Source organism: Chenopodium album, chromosome 22 (assembly GCF_948465745.1).
Source record: "Chenopodium album chromosome 22, dcCheAlbu1.1, whole genome shotgun sequence".
NCBI lineage: Eukaryota > Viridiplantae > Streptophyta > Magnoliopsida > Caryophyllales > Amaranthaceae > Chenopodium > Chenopodium album.
Window position 1 is genome coordinate 8,863,610 of NC_137855.1, and position 15,920 is coordinate 8,879,529.

Sequence of the window (15,920 nt, forward strand, 5' to 3'; positions counted from 1 at the left end):
CTAATCTAAAATGTACGCCTTCAGGTTTTCATGTTAAACAATTATAGACATGTGTGAAGATCATAGACACAATTATTTACAGAAATTATCAGAGCACCAAATTTACCATCTATGTTCATCAAAACAAAGCTCGAACAGGCCAGTTTATGGCGCTACTTGGTGTTGTGATTGTTCCCCATTCTACGAAACTTTTTAAACTGTTTTGGACTTGCTACAGAATCACAGGAGCTTGCACTGCGTTTATTATTCTGTTTTATCATAGCAACCTTTCTAAATTTTCTCTTCTTGAACACTTGTTTCATGCGCGATAAAAGGAAATCAGGTGGGAATTTCGACTCCAGCTTAAAAGTGGCAATGCAGCTAGTAACATCTCCAAGAATGGTTAATTCCATGTTTTCAGCTTCATACTGTAAAAAAGGCCAAAATTTATATGATAATTTGTATCCAATAAAACCTGAAACACCAAATAAAATACGAGTACACACCAAAAATACGTAGCATATATAGCTAGATCCTGAGCAGGCCAAAAAAAGGCAAGATTTTACATAATCCAAATCATCAACTATGTTATGTTACATTCTGAAACATTAGCAGTAGCAAAGAAAAAAAAATGCAGGAGACACAGAGAGTAATTAAGAATATCATTTCGACTAATTCTGCAAGAAAGTGATGTTTGAAACAAAAGTTACTAAACGCAATGAGGTTCTACTAGTACAGAAGTCCGATATACATGATGTTAAGTGCATTCCCCAGGCGCTTAATCAGGCAACTTAGCTATTATGATGATTTTATGACAGTAACTGAAATAGCAACGAAAAAACTAACAAATTATGCAAAACCATGAACTCTAATTGACCTCTTATTCTTTATGCATATGATATATGGCATAATAATTATTGACTTAGCTTAGTCTCATCACATATATATTGCATAATCTTTATATAGAATCGTGCTAAAAAATTACCTCAAATTTAAAAGCTCCCTTTTTCCGTTTCTCATTCACTCTTTTACGAGACAGGTCCAAGTAAGATTTCAGTAGAGGCACTGGCGGAAATAGATGTTCCAGCTTAAAAACACAGATGCACTTGACTGCTGTTAGCAACTTATTTCTTTCAATATAAGAATGGATTAATCCTGTTCAATTTAAATAAAAAAAAAAGGGTACAGTAAGAATATGTATGTAGGTAAATACTTCTTGTATAGAACAACAAATAATTTAAGCAACATATATAGATGTACAACAGTACAAGTAATGCTAATAGAAAGGGAAGCCAAGCTAAAACAGATTAAAAACATGTATTCGTACATTATTAAACTAGTAATTCTATATGAAATTATAACCACACAATGAAAGGAACATACTTGCATGAAATTCACAGCCAAAAAATGGAAGCAACATTCTTAAAGCCAACAATATACATCTCACAATCAATGACTTTTCCAGGACATCTGATCTACATTTAAACGGTTATACTACCTCACATTTACAAATGGATCGAGACCAAGGCCAACCTTCCTTATTAGTATAAGAAAGAGAAATCGAGACATGCATGTTTTCCTGAAACTGAGCTGGAATGTACTACAGAAATATTCAAAATATAAATTGAAAAAACCGACAGAACTACAGCTTCAGGGAGGCCTTCTCTGGAGAAATCTATCACTGGAATTTAATAGTCTGTTCGATATCCTACCCTATATAATCTGATATTCTGATACACAAACATGATATTCTTTTGCCATGCTTTGTATTGTCTCCCTTCTTCACAAAACTAACCAATTAAAGACACAAAAATGCTACACAAAAAGACAGCATAGAAAACATAGATCAATGTATGCTGCCTTTGCAGAAGTGCATGTGTATACAAACAGTTTATTGTAACAACATACATGAAACCATCCAATATTAATAATCTTACAAAGGCTTATTGCTAAAATATTCCCCTGTTACTATTTTAGTTCAATTAGTGAAAAGTATAAGAAAGTTCTCACAATTAAGTTCTGTTCTTTTTTCAAAGCAATAACAATATTTCAAAGCGATCAACAAAGTGTGAATGTCAACTAGATTAGCTTGGTTGGTTAAATGTCAGCAATCAAATCTTGTTTATACTATTTCACTTCAAAAACAGAATTCCCAATTAAGCTAATGGGTAAATACGAGTATTAAATAGTCAGTTTAATAGCACATTAGCATAGAAATTATGAAGATACCTGGAATCTTATCCGAAAGTCCCAGTGCACTGCATAAACCCGCTTGCTGCTCATGCCGATAAACCTTAGGTTCACCATACAATAAACCAAACATGGATAAAAGATCATTTGCATCAAAGCAATCTGCTAGCTTAAACGCAGCTACAAACTGCAAAAACCCGAAATTATCTGTTGGAGTTCTGCCCTTAGCAACCTTAAGAGTAATAGCTAAATCCCTCGCTTCCTCTTTGACATTATCCATAATTGGAGGAGATAGCTTCATTAACTGCTCTGACAGCAAAATGCAACTATCTTTATAAATAGTGGTGGTATCTTTATCTGAGAAATATCGATAAAACAGTCGAGTGATTCCAATAACAAGCTCTCCGGGATCAGGAGAACATCTAAGAGCATCCAATATCTCCTCAGGTGATACACCATTCGCTTTCATATCATCCATTGAATAAAATTTCGCAAATAATGGATCACTATAGTATGAATGAGTTCGATCACTAACAATACTGGATAAGGAGGTATCTTTTGAACATGTTACTTCTTGTTGGTTTTCTGAATCAGGTAATTCCTGCCTCACGTTAGTCAAACTGCTACTTTCTACACAAATCAAACACGAAATTTCAGTATTAATTGAATGTCCTATAAATAGAAATCGATACTCTAATAGCAACAAAGAAGTGAAGACATTTCCTCTGTTCTTCATGTTCCTATTTTCACAATTGCAAATTTATAAAAAGTTGCTATCCTAAAAAATTTAATTTTAGACCGCTCTAAGCCATTAACAAGATCCAACATTCTTAATTATATTTATAATTCACAAATGCTAGTCAAAGTAAAGTTTGTAAATAATTGTTTAAGAAAAACAAACAAAGTAATGTTGTAAATGGTAAAGCTAAATTGCTCACCACTATGCTTCTCGTCGAACTCTTGTACTTGACAATCAGAAAGTACGCGATGCTCATTTGGTTGCTCTTCCAATAACCCGTCTACTTGATCATCGAGCCTATTCTCTTTTGACTCTAGGCCATTGTTGATCTCATTAATTTGACCATCATCCCTTCCTTTAGCCTGCATTGCAAGCAATTGCTCCTCAATTTCCTTTTCCTTAAACTCCATCAGCCTTAAACGCTCATCCATTTGCTTTCGTTCCAACTCCATAGCTTTTGCATCCTCCAACATTTTCTTCTCTTTACCTTCTAACAATCCACTTCGCTCATCAATCTCCTTCTCTTTCAACTCCATAGCTTTTGCATCCTCCAACATTTTCTTCTCTTTCGCTTCTAACACTTGACAATGCTCATCAATATCCTTCTCTTTTAACCCTAACATCTTCTCTTTCGACATCAACAAACCACTTTTCTCATTATTCTCCTTTTTCTTACACTCGAGTGCAAAGTACATCTCATCCAATTCCTTCTCCTTCACATCCAACACCTCCCCTCGCTCACTCACCACCTTTGCCTTCACCTCCAACTCCTCAACACGGTCATTAACCGCCTTCTCCCTCTCCTCCGCCGCCTTCATCTTCTCCTTAACCCTCTCGAAACCCTCCTTAAGTAATCTTTTCTCCAACTCCAAAGACTCCCTCCACTCTCTCACCTGCTTTTCTCTCAACCCAACACCGTCGATTCTCTCACGCAACGACTTCTCCTCCGAATCCAACTTCTTCCTCCATAACTCAACCTCCTTTCCTAAATTACGTAGCTTGTTTCTAGTCATATCAATTTCCCTCTCTTTGGCCTCGACTTCCTTGACTCGCTCCTCGAGGGAGTTGTGGATTTTAGTAAAAGAGCCCTGGAGTGTCTGCCATTGCTCGCAAAGTGAGATAATTGAAAAGGAGCGAATCTTGAAATCGGTGAAAGTTTCGCCGAGTTTGTGCATCACTAAACGTGATGACTTGAGATCGTTAGAAGTTTGATCAAAAATTGTCATGGTTGATCAAACTTTTGGAATTATGGCCAAACCCTAAAATTGAATTAGCAGAGAAACGGAAATACGGTAGCGGTTATAATAAAGTTTGGGGTGCAGACTGCAGAAGCCAGAGGGTATAAAGACGGTTTTTTTAAAAAAATTATATTAAAGCTTTTCCACTCACGCCGTAATACAAGTTTTGCAAATATCTTATACTTGTCCAAAAAAAAAAAAAAAAAAAAAAAAAAAAAAAAACATATACTCTCTCTGTCCCCAAAAAATTTTCCCATTTCTAATATTTTGGTCAAACTTTGAAAACATTAACCTTAAACTCTCGATAATTTGTAAGAGATCATTTATTCATGTGAAATCTTATTAAGTTTATAGAGTAATTTTTATTACTTGAAATGAAGAGATAATTTGTAACAAAAAATAGGCATTTTAAGACACATCTTAAGACCCGTAAATAGTCAAATGGAAAATTTATTTAGAAATAGGAGTAATTTTTTTGTATTTACAAAAATATAATATATAATTTAATTTGTGTGATACTAGTGCACTATCTTTAAATAGATCACCCAAATTTCCATCAAATTTGTGAAGTTAATAATATGCCCCACTTATGAAAAGTTTGAACATACAAATTTGTTATACTAATTACCAAATTTCTTACAAAAAAATTTTTAGTAGAGAAGTAACATGGACGAGTCCCGTTCAAAACAAAAAACAAAAAAACAAACAAACATGGATGAATTAAAATCAAAAGTCAAGATTAATTGCCTAGAGCAATCCCTAATATAAAAAGATACTCCGTAGTATAAATACAGAGTTCTTAAATCTTACAAGTTAAGAGATACAAGCTACGCGTGTACAATATAAGAAATTAAATGAAAAAAATAATCAATTCAAGAGTGGTTTTATTTTTTATGGGGAGTGAGAAAAATTGAATATGTAAATATATGTGGTTGAAAGGGAGCGGTTATTATAGGGTAGTTACGATAGGGTTTTTTTTTTTTTTTTTTTTTTTAAAGTAATCCTTAAATTTTAACTGTAATTGTAAAAATAAAAATAAAAAAAAGTAACTTTGCAATTTGAGAGGGATAACTGGGGATAGTGAAATTTATCACCCAAAAGACCCTTTCACTTTATATATAGAAAATATATAAGATAGGATACATAGGATACATAGGATTGGTTCTTTATTTTACTGAACCTTATAATTTTTATTTACAATTTATTTGAATTATTTCAATAGTAAAGGTAGATATTTTCTTAATGCAATATCATTAGTTAGACATCATTGATTTTTTAATTTGCCGCTTTGATGCAATATATATTATACACATGATTATCAAATTACACTCAGGGCCTGTTCATATTTACTGAACTGAGCTGAACTGATTGGAGCTGAACTGAACTGAATTGAACTGAATTGAGCTGAAATGAATATTTTATGTGAGAGGGAAATTAAGAGCTGAACTGATTGAAACTGAACTGAACTGAACTGAACTGATTGAAGCTGAACTGAACTTAAGTAAATGTGAACAGGCCCTCAAGCTACACTATCAATTTTATTAATTTCTTTTATTGACAACGCAAGATAGGTTTATTATGTTTAGGATTAGATTTATTATTTATGGTAAATTGACTTATCTTTAATTTTGTAGTTTTAGGAAAGTCATAGGTAGAGTTTTACGACATGGTTTAGGTTACCTTTTGTAAACTATAAATATTAGCCAAATTCATCCTTACATGCATGTCAAGCAATTATACATCTCGATCATTACAGTAATATTTTACAAAAGGATAAAATGGCTGATGACTTTCTTGAGATGCTATTACAATGGCCGAAATCTTCATTGTCAATCTCATCACCGGCAACCCAAGTGAAAGGCAAAGAGTCGATCTCATCACCGGCAACCCAAGTGAAAAGCAAAGAGTCGAAATCTCACCGTAAAAATCTCAAGCAACCTTTGTCATCACCACAAAAACCTTCCTTGGAAGACTCGTTATATTGCGAGAAGTTGGAGAATACAAAACGTAAGTTGCAACAAGGGTACAAGAACATCGAAAATGGAAGAAAGAAAATATGTTTGATTAGTTCGAGCGATCTCCCTCCACAACCTACTACAAGTCAAAGAAAGCAAAACAAGTTTAAAGAAACAAGCTTAAGAAATCGTAAAGAGTTAAGAGAGGTCAAGAATAATAATGGCTCGTCAAATACTTGGGTGTTGAACAAACAATGTACTAGTGGTACGGTACGTCAAGATAAAGAACAAGATTATGGTACTCGGCCACCGGCAACGAATTCAAAGATCAAGATTAAGTCATGGAGAACAAGTGAATTGAAGAATTAAAGATGTATCATCATCAAAATTAATTTCTTCTATTAGGAATTAGGTTGATGAATGGTAGAATAGTGGCTGTGGTTGAGTAGAATGTCGTTAAATTTCGTTTTATGTATCATGTACTACTTCTTTCTGTTGAACGAGATTTTGATGTTTATCCCCGCCCGTAAATTGTGTGTTACTCGTAATTTTTACTGCTTTTCGTATTATTAACATTTTTTTAAAAAAAAAACATATTATTATCATTAATTATGAATGAATTATTATTATTATTAGGCAAAAGCTAATGAGCGCCCCGGGGTGTTAGAAGATAAATTAATACACCGAACGACACGTGATTTTGTCATGTATTCCTAACTTAATACTGTTTCAACCAATATATATAATTATTTTTTGGATAATTCTATAATAGTCGTTTGAAATATGACTACCATATTATTTTAATGATAAACAATATGATCAGTTTATTTTTTTAATTGTAAAATGGACATTATTAGTCTCCTAATACGTACAATGCAAAAATAATTTTTGAAAAGTTTAATCCCCATAAAAAATAATTTTTTTTCGAGAAACTATAAAATAATAATAAATATAAAATAAATGAAATTAAAAATTTAAAAAATAAACAAAATGTTGATACAACTATTTTATATCAAAAATAATATAATATAATATCTTTTTGGCGAAAAATATGTTAATTATAAACCATATATGTAATACCCCGTATTTTTAATGTATTTTATAAATTACTTATTTATTTATAAAATATATTTTGGGTCAAACCATTTTAATTATTTAATTATTAATAAAGCGAGTATTTATTTTTGGGTCAATAAACCAGTTCATCCTACTCTTGTATCCGGGTTAACTATTTTAAGTCCATGACTATATGAAGCCCAAACCTACACTAATTACCCTACACTATATATATGTAATAGATCCCCAAAATTTCCCACACAAAAAGGTTAGTCTTATTTTCTTCCTTTTTCTCTCCTCTTTTCATTCTAGTTATTTTGATGATTTTATTTATGGGTTTTGGTTTTAATTATTCAAAGTATGTTTGATTAGTATCATAATTATGTTTTGATGATTAAAGATTGTAAATTTTAAATATTAAAGTGTTTTATTTTCAGATTTCATAAAATTATAAGTTAGGGTTTTAAAATTATTAAAGACTTGATTTTTAGGGTTTTTATGAACAATTGATTTAGGGCTTTTATAGTAATGATATTTTGGAAATTTTGGTGATTATAACTACTAATTAGTTTAACTTAATTCTAGATTATTTTGAACACATAAATTCGTGTTTTAATTTATAGTTTCCCGTTCGTTAATATTAATCCCGTTTTAATCCCGATCAGGTTCTAAACTCATCCGATTTTGACAAAAAAGTAGTGTTTTCCGTGTGGAAACAACGTTTTAAGAAAGACTCACTACCTTTGGTAGTGAGCACCACCCTCCCGTGGCCAAATTCAGCCTCTAAGTATGATTTTCGGGCAGTTTTTGATTTTTAACGAAGTTTTTTTTAAAATTTTATCCTTGAGTTTAAAGGGTAAGAGATAATTTAATTTTTCTATGGATAATTTAAGTATGAAAATATATATTGATGAAGTTTTAAAGGGGTTTTTGATTAGTTTAAAATGCTGGAATTTTATTTAAAGTAGTATAATTGTGATTTTAATAAAAGGGTGTGATAACCTATTAAAAAGGAGTTTAATTAGGGGTTTTTAAATAATTTTCAGATTATTCTAAATAGTTTAAAGTGAGTTTAAGTTGCTGAAAATTGTGTATACAAGAGTAATTAATTTAGTATTATTGTCCCTTATTGTAGGAGACTTGATTCGGGAATTGTTGTAGTATTTTCGGCCACTTTATGGGCTTAATTGAGGTACGTTCGCGTACTTAGCATATTTGATGATGTAGAATCATGTTAGGTTTGGTTTCAATCAATTACAAGTAGTATCATGCTAAGGTTCATGTGTTGAATTGTGAATTATTAGTGTTGGTGATTGAATTGTGAAGCATGAATTATTTGTGATGATCTATGGATTGAAAAATTATATTTTGGCATGATTATATGGACTACATATTTATTTATGGCATGATAGAGAGCATGTTTAGTCAAACTAATTGTTTGGTTATGTTTGGATTATTGAAAAGGAATTTTATTATGGTTCATATAATTTTTATTGATGCTTTAAGCATGAGGAAGGAGCTATGCAAGTGTCTATGTACACAAGGAATAAATTGTATGTCGGTGCCTTTGTGCACTTATGGTGTTTTTAACACCGAGGGATAGGATTGTTGGCGCTTTATGCGCTTAAGGTGTCTTTGACACTGAGGTAGATTTAAAAAGGGTTCAACATTAAATTATATGTGGTCACTAATCATTCAAGAATTAAATTGGTATGTTTGTTTGTTTGAATTATTATTGATGATTGAATTGTTATGCTTTGTGAGTCATCACCAAGTCTAATAATATGTAAACAACGTAAAGTGAAAGAGATTACGCACCAAAACTCTTGGAACGTATATACCTTGAGTATGAACATATGGGGGGAGTTATGGGGTTTTATATTTAACCATAAGTTCTAATGGAGTATAGGACGCTGTATATTCCCTTTTATTATTATTATTATTATGCGCTGGAATTCCGCCACCAATGTGTGGCATAGGTGATGCTGGCACGGTTAGCTCCCGTGTCAGTGGTCCTCAATTTATTGAGGCAGGTTTGGTTGGAAACCCGTTCGATGCGTAATCAACGCTAAATAAATTATTTTGCGTCCAGTTAAAGAGTCTTGTTGTTTGTTGTGTGTGCTTGTAAACAGGTGCAATGAGGTAAGTATGTGTGATGCTAGGAGTTGCATGTTAGTGTGTTTAAATACGCTTATGTACTTAGCTTTGCTGATTGTGTGTGTTGTTTGTGTCTGGCTATGTCTTTATCTTGGCCCTACGATGATCCATTTTAATGGAGAGTAGTGGGGGCAAGTGGAGATAATCTTTTCAGGTGTTGAAACATATTCATGACGGGGCATGAGTGAAGAGCGAATCATGCTAGTTTCTATTAGTTGAGATGTGGTTTATTGCATTCAAATATTATATTATATTATATTATGTTGTGCTTATGAGACAAACGCAAAGGTTTTTCGTAATTTAATTGGTTTTGATAAGGGCCTTCAATGGTTCCAAGTTGTAGGTTGATTTTATTTGACTTCGTTTGACTTTGGTTTTAATCTTTACTTTCGTTTGGTTGACTTTTAAGTTGACTCGTTTTTGAATGGTTTTGAGTTAAGTCTTCCGCTGTGTGTCTTTGATAATTGCCTTAGCCGTTTTCACGGTGGCGGTAATATCTTAGATATTCCTAAACCGTATTTTAAAAAGAGTAAAGTGTACTTTAAAGGAAAGGAATTTCTAGGGTGTTATAATATAATCATGAAAACATTATGGTAGTCATATTTTAAATGACTATTATAGAATTTTCATTATTTTTTATCTAACGCCGCGGGGTGCTCCCCGATTTAATTTCACAAACTAACCCTATGATTTTTTCCCAATTATATATGCTCGAAACATCTTCTACAACATTCACCAGTATCACCACCTGGAGTATGGATTGAGTTTTAATGGAGTTTAAAGATAAAAGAAGAATATAAGGTTATTAAAGGAATGAAGGCAAATTCAAAGAAGAATTGTATAGTATTGTGTTTAATGGAGTGGTACTGTAGACCTGTAGTAGTATGATGATGAATGAAAGGAAGATGGTGAAAGGAGGACCATGACTTTGGAAATTTGGAGTATAGTACTAGTCCCTTTTTTTTATTTTAGTAAAATTGGAGTATAATCTTGATGAGTTTGCATCATTAAATAACAATTTTAATTGTTTAAATGCAAAGTCAGATTTTCCATCCCAGTTCAAACAATGTTTAGGGTTTAACAGGTAATCAATAAATATACGTAATATAAGTTAATGGTAGTACAAGGTTGACGTGTTTAGAAATAATTAAAGTATTACACGGTTGACATAATAAAAGCGGATGGTCAAAATGTTGACTTAACAATTACTAATTTTCCTAAATATCATACGGAGTATAAAATTAATTAGCATGTGGTCCCAATTACCATGTGATGACAATCAGATCAAAAAAATAGGTGAAGTCCACCAACATAACTCTCACTCTCTCTTCCTATTTCTATCTACCGCGTACTTTTAAAATATTTTAAAAAATTGTTATGAATTTGCTATTACATAAATATTGCTCTAAAATGATAACAAAATAACAAAATTATATTGGATATACTTATTTATATTCATATTGTTTGTGTTACAATTCTTACAAACGTGTGAAGAAGTATAGACTTATGAAGAAATTCATGGATCAAATATTTTTGGGTTACAAAAATACATGACCTAAATTAAACTCGAACCAGATTAAGGCGCTACTTGTACTTGGTGATTGTTCTCTAATCTCTACTTCTCTACTCTAGGACGCTTTTGTAGCTGTTCTGGACTTGCTATGGAATCAAAGGAGCTTGCGCTGCGTTTATTATTAATCCATTGTGTTAGAGCACCCGTCTTCCTTTCTTCTTTCTCCTTTAACAATTCTTCAATGCGCGATAATAGGGGTTCAGGTGGGAATCTAGACTCAAGCTTAAATGTTGCAATGCAGCTAGTAACATCTCGAAGAATGAGTATTTCCTTGTCAATAGCTTCGATCTGTAAACAAAATACCAAAGTTATAAGAAGTATGACAGTTTGTCCTATGAAAACCCGAAACAATACAAATTCGAACATTCACTTAATTTGATCCGATTCTAATTTCAAGCACATGAAATATGAAGTAAATAAAAATGTGATAAGTCACATTGTTTATGGGGTAGTACCTCTGTTCCAGCTTTCCGTTTCTTATTTACTTTATTATAAGACATGTTCAAGTAATTTCCCAGCAAAGGCTCTGGTGGAAATATATTTTCCAACTTGAAAGTACAAATGCACTTGACTGCTGTGAATAGCTTCTTTTTTTGAATATATGACTTGATAAGCCCTGTTTCAATGCACAAAAAAAAAGGGGTTAATGCGAGTATTAGTCTAAAGAACAACGAACTAGCACCATAAATGTACTTACTTACTAATGAAAGTAACATTCTTATAAACTAGGAAGCTAAGAAGTACTCGTGGGTATGTTAGCTTAACTACTTAAGTACTTGTCCTGGACAAACTGTGGATGTCAACTAGATTAGCTTAGTTCATTAAATATGATACCTAGGGTTTGAATCACGTATACACTATATGCACTTCAAAAATAAATTAGAATTACAAATTGTCATTATATTTGAGATAATGAAGATATATATATATATACATACCTGGAATCTTATTTGAAAGTCCCAATGCATTGCATAAACATGCTTGCTGCTCAAGCCGATAAATCTTAAGTCCACAATAAAATGAGCCAAAAAGAGTAACAAGATCATCTGCTTTGAAACAATTAGCTAACTTGAACGCAGCCACAAACTGCAAAAACCCGAAATTATCTGTTGGAGTTCTGTTCTTGGCGGCCTTTAAAGACATAGCTAGATGCCTTGCTTCCTCTTTGACATGCTTCGTAATTGAAGGTGATAGTTTCATTAACTGCTCCATGAGCAATATGCAACCATCTTTATAATTTGTGGTAGTATCCTTATCTGAGAAATTTTGGTGGAATGTTCGAGTGACTTCCACAACAAGTTTTCCGGGATCAGGAGCACATTTAAGAGCATCCAATATCTCTTTAGGTGATATTGTTTTCGCCTTCACCTGGTCCATTATACAAAATCCCAAAAACAATGCATTCATTTTAGTGCAATATGAACGGATTTGATCACCACCAATACTTGATGAGGAAATATCATGCCTCAAACTTCTGCTTCCTATACAAATCAAACAAGAAACTTCACTATTTTAATAAAATTAAGAGCAAGTTGAAGCATAGGGGTGCTACTCATTGCTTGTGATTAAATCTCACTTACAACATACTTCCTCCATTATTATAGTTGACAAGGGGTTTTTTTTTCATTAATAAAAATAATAATATAAAAATATATTTTAATTTGAGACGAGTTTAATAAAATCTAATATTTTAAGTTTTAATTATATATAGACTAGATGTTAAGGCTTAATATTGCTCACAATAGATCACAAATAGAGTTTGTAAATAGTATTAAAAGTCATAATATGTCAACTAAGAAAAGATTGGAGATGCTCACCAGTAGTGTGTTTATCTTCATACTTTTGTGCTTGACAATTAGAAAGTATGTGATGCCCATCACCTTCTACTTGATCAATGAGCTTGTTCACTTTCGACTCGATCACCTTGTCGAAATCATTAGTTTCCTTATCATCTCTGAATACCAACTCTTTAGCCTCCATTGCAAGAATTCGGTCCTCGATTTCCTTTTCCTTCAATTCCATCTGTCTAGACCGCTGATCTATTAGCTCTCGTTCCAACTCCATAGCTTTTGCATCCCCTAACATTAACTTTTCTTTCGCCTCTAACACTTGACAACGCTCATCAATCTCCTTCTCTTTCAACCCCAACATCTTCTCTTTAGACTTTAACATTGAGCTTTGCTCATTATTCTCCTTTTCCTCACGCTCAATTGCAAAGTACAATTCATTTATATCATTCATATCCTCCTCAAACTTTACCTTATTTTGTTCCAACACACTCTCCTTCATATACAACTCCTTCTCTTTGGCATCCAACGCTTCGCCTCGCTCACTCATCTCCTTCGCCATCAACCCCAACTCCACAACACGGTCCTTAACCGCCTTCTCCCTCTCCTCCACCGCCTTCATCTTCTCTTTAACCCTCTCGAAACCCTCTTTAAGTAATCTTTTCTCCAACTCCAAAGACTCGCGCAACTCTCTCACTTCCTTTTCTCTCAACCCGACACCATCGATTCTCTCACGCAACGACTTCTCCTCCGAATCTAACTTCTTCTTCCATAACTCAACCTCCTTTCCTAAATTATATAACTTTTTTCTAGTCATATCAATTTCCCTCTCTTTCGCCTCGATTTCCTTAACTCGCTCCTCGAGCGAGTTGTGGATCTTAGCGAAAGAACCCTGAAGTGTACGCCATTGCTCACAAAGTGAAATAGCCGAATAGGTGCGAGTTTGAAAATCGGCGAAAGTTTCGCCGAGTTTGTGCATAACTAGTCTTGAAGACTTGAGGTCTTTCGAAGTTTGATCAAAAATCGACATGGTTGATCAAACTTTAGGACAGAAAATTTAAATTGAAGAACAATGATTATTATCCTAAAATTTTGTATGGAATACCAAGAAAGATAGTAGCTATAAAACAGATTTGATTTTGGTAAAATAAAAGGAAACAACTAAAACGAGAGTTATATAATACGGTGAGGTCGGTGATTGGGCGAATTATAATGTGTTAGGATTACGTACCCTTTTTTTTATAGAAAGTAATATTGTTCACCCTTTTAATTATCACCTCCTATAATATATCCGTGTCAATACACGGATGTATTAATTTCCTAAAGGAAGTAATGTTAAATTTTCCTTTAATTTCCCTAGCTGTTGAAATCTTATTACTTTGTTTAATTTGTACAGTGAGATTTTGTTAAGTTTAGCCCTTCATTATGTCTTGTTTAATTACTTTAACGCCTTGATTTTCTTCGTTTTTTTTTCTTTTCTTTTTTTTTTAATTGCACTTCAAAACTGTACAATATTCCTCAAAAGGAGAAAGACCAAGGCACTAGGCCAAACAAACACAGCCCAATGGGCCTCACAAAGCAAAATCTACAACTCATTTGTGAACAAATAAGATCTGCAAACTTGATTGATCTTGTGAACAATGGAGAAAGGAAGCAAAAACATTTGTGCCCAGTAAGTACTAATACTCATGATGACAGCATTCACCAACTGCATTTTGGCAAAGATTATGTATTTCATTATTCTCTACGTAAACTGGCTTATATGATTTTAACTAAGTATGCTAATTGACGACATTCCTGAATTGTTAATACAGCTCATGAACGAGATTGTGTACTAAAAATTGTTATTGTACCTGTTTTAATTTTCACAACGAATGAACGTAACAGGTGTTTGTTAACCCATTTATTCAAAGAAAAAAGTTGCTAACAGCAGTTAAGTACATTTGTGCTTTTAAGCTGGAACATATATTCAAGCCAGTGCCTTTGCTAGAAGAACACTTGGACATGTACAATAAAAAGTGAATGAGAAAAGAAAAGAAAGAACTTCATACAAGGTAAATTTGACCAACTTTTTTGAAAAAAACCACCTTTTTAACTACCTTTAGACGAGACAGCTTAGGCCTCGTTTGGTTGACATGGGAAATAAATTCCCGTAGGAAGTTGTATTTCATGGGAAGTTATTATCCTCATGAGATTCCTAGGAATTTCACAAAGTTGTTTGGTTCTAACAATGGGAAGTTGAAATTCCCATGAATTTTGATTGACCAAGGGGAACCTTGGTAATTTATTTCCTATGTTTTGTGAGAAGTTGAAATTCCAACTTCCTCCATTTTTTCTTTTTTGTGTCAACCAAACAAGTATCCAATTTGTCAATTTCCATCCCATTTTATTTTGTCTACCAAACAAGCTCTTAGGTGGTTTATACCAATTTTACCTAATTTCTACATCATTTATTATTTCTCCTGAATTATCATATAAATTTGGTCTTCTTTTGGTATACAGATTGAAGCAACTGACATGGAATTATGCATGCTTCGAGAAGTTACGAGCTGCATTACCGCTTTTAAGCTTGAATCCAAATTCCTACCTAGCACCCTTTTCTCGCGCATTGAAGAATTGAAAAGGAGATAAAATACATGAAGGCTGCTAAAAGACAATGGAATAATAAACGCTGTTCAAGTTCCTGTGATTCCATAGGAAGTCCAAAACAGCTGAAAAAACGATTAGAGTGGGGAACGGGAACAATCACTGCACAATATAAGCGACTTAACCTGGTTCAAGTTTCGCTTAGGTGCATGCAGAATGCTGATAGAAGTAGATGATCTGACCATTGTGTTTCTGTAACACAAAATATGTGGTTCATGAACTTCACACGAATATAGTTAGTTCTCTTAGTTAACATAACGATTTGAAGTTGTATATGTTTGATTAGGCGGAAATAATTTAGTGTTTAATTAGTGCAGCATAGTTTTTATACAGTTATTAAGATCTGAAAATGTATAGTTATTCTATAAATATTACATTCAGAACTGTCAGCTTATAATTTCAAACACAAAGCAAGCAAAGATGATCCTTGCTCCACTTCATTAACCAAAATAAAAATTTCATCATAAACATTCAAGTACTCAACCTAACAATATGTCGTAATCAGTGGCATATATAATACAATCATACTTCGTAGTTGATGAAATTTCATTCCCGTGTTAGAGAAATCCTCAAGGCTAAAGCATCAAAATTGCCGGTAGC